Raw genomic sequence first — 5,714 nt, forward strand, 5'->3', positions numbered from 1 at the left:
ACCTCTGGTGATCATCGAGGGGACACTGAATAGTGCACGGTACATCCAAACCGTCATCGAACCCATCGTTCTACCATTCCTAGACCGGCAAGGGAACTTGCTGTTCCAACAGGACAATGCACGTCCGCATGTATCCCGTGCCACCCAATGTGCTCTAGAAGGTGTAAGTTAACTACCCTGGCCAGCAAGATCTCCAGATCTGTGCCCCATTGAGCATGTTTGGGACTGGATGAAGCATCGTCTCACGCGGTCTGCACGTCCAGCACGAATGCTGGTCCAACTGAGGCGCCAGGTGGAAATGGCATGGCAAGCCGTTCCACAGGACTACATCCAGCATCTCTACGATCGTCTCCATGGGAGAATAGCAGCCTGCATTGCTGCGAAAGGTGGATATACACTGTACTAGTGCCGACATTGTGCATGCTCTGTTGCCTGTGTCTATGTGCCTGTGGTTGTGTCAGTGTGATCATGTGATGTATCTGACCCCAGGAATGTGTCAATAAAGTTTCCCCTTCCTGGGACAATGAATTCATGGTGTTCTTATTTCAATTTCCAGGAGTGTATATACTGCTACTCCTCTTTAAGCGAAAACTAGATGTAACACAATATCTTAGAAAATGTGCTACAGTAACTAAATGACAAACACTGATCTGCTACAAATTTCTTATGCAAAAGTGACATGAACAGTAAAATATTCTAATCTAGAACTTTAATTCTATAGTGATGAACTGTTATCGACAGGTATATTGAGAAACCATGAAAATATTTAAATATGAGGATAATTTTAACAAAAAAGAACCAGCCATGAAGCTTAGTTACGTATGGAGAGTTGCTCTACAGAATCAATAATAAGTTTTACCTTTTGCAGATAGTAGTTTATAGTTAAATTTTACCCCTGCTAAGGATTGTCTCTGCCAGCCATGAAGCTTAGTTACATATGGAGAGTTGCTCTACAGAATCAATAATAAGTTTTACCTTTTGCAGATAGTAGTTTATAGTTAAATTTTACCCCTGCTAAGGATTGTCTCTGCCAGTTACATGTAAACTTCAACTACGCCGCTCTTCCACAGCATTTATTAGTCAGCAAAACCCAATAGAAGATGGAGCATTTTGGAAGACATCCAGCACAGCTCTGGATGAAACATTAGGGATGGAAAAGTTTCATGGACCTAGATCATACAGCTGGTAAGATTCAACAACAGCTAGAACATCCAGTCCGTAAAGCCTTAGTTGTATAATTTTTCCAAAGTAGCTACATCATGCTCTAGTTGTACCTTTAATAAAGAAAGACAATACAAAGGAAGGTAATGCAACTAAAAACTAGATGTCAGTTTCAGTGCTGTCTGTTTTCTCAAAAATAATTGAATCAATCATGAAAAATAGACTAATGAGTTACATGGATAAACACAACCTTCTTGGTGAAGCAACATTTGGTGAAAACCAAGAGAACTGCAATATTGGTTATAACAGAGTTCACAAAAATGTTACATGAAGCTTGTAAACTGCTTCCTGCAGCTTACTTAACTTACTGATGTATTGTTCTTTTGATGATGGGTGTACATCTGCTTTTTCATAATAACTATCAATTTTCAATAATTTTGCCTGTGGCTCACTTGTTTGGCATATCCAGTTATTGAATTAAGAAGCTGACACAGTTCTTGTACAAACTTTTGAATGTATTAATGAAACTGACCAATTAAACTGATACAAAGAATGTGTTGCAAAATCTGGTACAAGATTGTAGAGGTATGGTCTCTACCATACCACTTAAATATAATCACTATAATGATTTTCATATCAAGCCACTATAACAAACATGTTTTTAATGAAATTACAATTAAAATTTACGAATTTGCAGAGACTGACTTAAATGTAAACAGTGCCATGTTATGAAATGCATCTCTCTCTCTCTCTCTCTCTCTCTCTCTCTCTCTCTCTCTCTCTCTCTCTCTCTCTCTCTCTCTCTCTCTCTCACACACACACACACACACACACACGCACACACACACACACACACACACACACACACACACACACACACACACACACACACACCCTCATGCACTCACGACCGCCATGTCGCGTCAGAACATGACACCACAAATGATGCAATCAGCAATCTGGAGTCTGGAGGGGGGGGGGGGGGTAGAGAAGGGGAAGGGATAATAGTGTACGGGTGCAGAGAGAGACAAACTCTGTCAGCTGGAGTGTGCAGGGACTAGACTGCCAACAAATGCAGTGTCAGGAAGTTGTGGGGCAAAGGTGGGAGGGGGGGGGGGGGATGGGCAAAATAGGAGAGGGGTGGGGAAAGATGGGCAGATGCATTGGCCGAGGACTGCAAATAAACAGGATAGGAGACAAGAGTGAGAGGGATATGATAGGACACAGGGGATGAAAACTGTTGGGTGGGACAGTATGTTACCATAGGATGTCAGGAGCAGAGAATGTGTTGTAAGGATAGCTCCCAGTGTGCAGTTCAGAAAAAGCTGGTGGCAGAGAGAAGGATCCACATGGCTCGGGTAGTGAAGTAGTCTTTTAAATCAAGTGTGTTACGTTCAGCTGCATATTGCGCCACAGGGTGGTCTACTTTGCTCTTGGCCACAGTTTGGCAGTGGCCATTCATCATGGTGGAGAGCTGGTTGGTAGTTATACCAATACAAAAAGCCATGCAACTATTACAGCAGAGCTGGTAAATGACATAGCTGCTTTCACAGGTGGCCCAGCCCCTGATGGGGATAAAACTGTGACAGGACTGGAATAGGATTTGCTGGTTGGGTGGAATTGACAGCTTTTGCATTTAGGTCTTCCACAGAGATATGACCCTTGTGGCAAGGGGTTGAGAGTGGGAGTGACACAGGGATGGACTAGTGTGTTATGGAGGTCAATCTCAGACAAATTTTGTTCACATGGATTTTTGGTGTTACAATCTTGAGTGCAATTAACATCTCTTGTAAACATGATGTCCATGTAAAACATGTAAGCATATTGCTATGGGATCCAGTTTACAAACTCTGACATAGGCAGCTCTGTGCCTGCATCTTCTTTATATGAACCAAGTGTAAGATGCTCAAACAGTTAAGTTATACTAAGATCCTGCCAAACACACCCATTGAGTGAAACAACATTTGTATTTAAGACATCGAAATCATATTCCACACAGCCAATACCCTTCATCTTAACAAAGAACTACCTACTTTTTGGAAATATGTATGTATTGATGAGTATGTACTGGAACAATTATGACATTGTTGTGGGAACATCTCCTCATAGTAACATTGTGCCACACATCAAGAGCATCCTACAGTCTCATCCTTAATGTGTCTACTGACTGACTCTAGATATATAAATCCAGCCATATTTTATCACTTTTTTTATAACAAATACTAATGCAAAAAAGAACCTGAACTAGTGCTGAACAGCAAACAGTTGTATGTCTTGGGCAGATGGTCCAGATGACATTTAACCATGTTGTCAGCAGAATACCAACTCTCAGCCAAAAGCCTTCTTTATATGCGCAATAGACATTCATTACATTAGACATTTGCACAGGTGTGGTGGTGTCCGTATAACACACCGACTAAAGCAATTGGGGTAACTGACTGAATAAATTAGTCTGTACAAGCCTTAGATTAGATTAGTTTTTCATTCCATAGATCCGTGTTGAGGAGATCCTTGTGGATGTGGAACAAGTCACTTTTTTTTAAACCTGAAATAACAATACTAATAGTATAAATATATACAACACATCATTTGTTTCTATTAAAAAATTCGTCAAAGGAGTAGAAGGAGTTGGCCACTAGTAAGTCTTTCAGGCTCCTTTTAAACTGATCTCTATTTGTAACTAACTTTTTTATGTTTGCTGGCAAATTATTGAAGATGAGTGTTCTTGAGTAGTGGACTCCTCTTTGAACTAAAGTAAGTGCTTTTTAAGTCCTTGTGCAGATCATTTTTGTTCTTGGTATTGTATGTATGAACTGAGCTGTTTGTTGGAAAAAGAGATATATTATTTAGGACAAATTTCATTAAGGAGTAAATATACTGAGAGGCAGTAGTCAGTATACCGAGTTCTTTGAAGAGGTTTCTACAAGACGTCCGTGAGTTTACTCCACAAATAATATGTATTACACGCTTTTGGACTCTGAAAACTTTTGTTTGACTTGAAGAGTTACCCCAAAATATTATACCACATGACATTATGGAATGAAAGTAGGCAAAGTAGGCAAAGTATGCAAGCTTTTTCACTTTTATGTCGCCTATGTCTGCTAACACTCGAATTGCAAATACAGATTTGTTAAGGCATTTTTGCAGTTCTGTGGTGTGTCACAGAAGACAAACAATCAGCATTCTACTTTAGTATAACTCAAAACAATTTGTTGATAATATTTGGCCTCATCCAGCTTTATGCAAACATTTCCAATAACAGTCATAAAGTAATAAATTAATTTCTGTGTGGAAGGGGTAAGTATGCAATTCTGGTTTTATGAGTAGTTGCAATATTACTTATTAGCTAGATAGGCTGACATTTTTTTCTCTTGGTGATACTTATAGATTTTAACCTAGTAACATGTGAAAACTGTGTTTGCACTATTTGTTGACATGTAGGTAATAGACACAAAGTTAACCACCATGTACCAGGTTTTCTAATGTATTGTTCTCTCAGATTTCTGAGTTTAACACCTAGTCGAACATGTTCTGTCATGAAGACTGTTCTGTTGATACTTTCTGTTTGGGACACTACTGTAAATGTGCCATACTGAGAGAATTAAATGCAAGGTTATCAGTATTATTTTCCCAAACTTTGTTATAATATGACAATATTATTCTTACACAACATACTCATGAGCAACTGAATTAGACATCTCTCTAAATGTACGAGCACTCACTGTCAATCAGCTGACAGTGCTGTATCAATATGGCCATAGGACAGTGGGGACATTGGGGAGCCATCCTAATTCATCTCTACTGTTGCCCATAACTTCGAACTTGAACAAAGCTGGAATCAAGGCATGCCATTCTCTATATTCCAGATGAATTCTATAGGATTGGGGTTAGATGACCTTGTAGGCCACACTACATCCTCTTGTCAGTTGATATCTCAAACTGATATTATCATTGTAATGGTGTGGATATATTGCCTGATGTAGAAAACAGATGTCTGTATATAATTTACAGTAAGTGTCCATATCACTCATTGATGAGAGATGATGGCTGGTAGATACAGACAACAACAGAGAGGGGAGAAGGATAGAGTTCACCTTAGGATACTTCTAGCACCTACCTGCATCACTTCATACAATATTTCCTGCACATTTACCCTCCCATAGGCAGGTGTTAATCTGTACCATAACGGACCAGTTTGTGAGTTCCTGCTGAAATTGCTAAATAGCCTTTTCCCTCAGATCATGGTAATATTTTTAACCTGTGATTTACAGAAAGTATACGTATATTTTCGGAGTAGTAGCTGATATGCCTCACAGCTTGTTACAGATGGTAAGACTGCTCATCACTTGTTGCCCAACAATGAATTGTTGGATATTTTGTGCAATGTAGCCAGTATATTCATTACTGCAGTCTTGACTGTCATCAGAGACTCCTAATGACATGTTGTCGCCCATGACATTTGATTATTGCCAAAATAACCATCTTCATCCTCATTCACAACCTCGCCTACATCCATACTCTGCAGACCACTGAAGATCATTGCAGAACATGTT

This window comes from Schistocerca gregaria, chromosome 2 (assembly GCF_023897955.1).
Source record: "Schistocerca gregaria isolate iqSchGreg1 chromosome 2, iqSchGreg1.2, whole genome shotgun sequence".
Taxonomy (NCBI): Eukaryota; Metazoa; Arthropoda; class Insecta; order Orthoptera; family Acrididae; genus Schistocerca; species Schistocerca gregaria.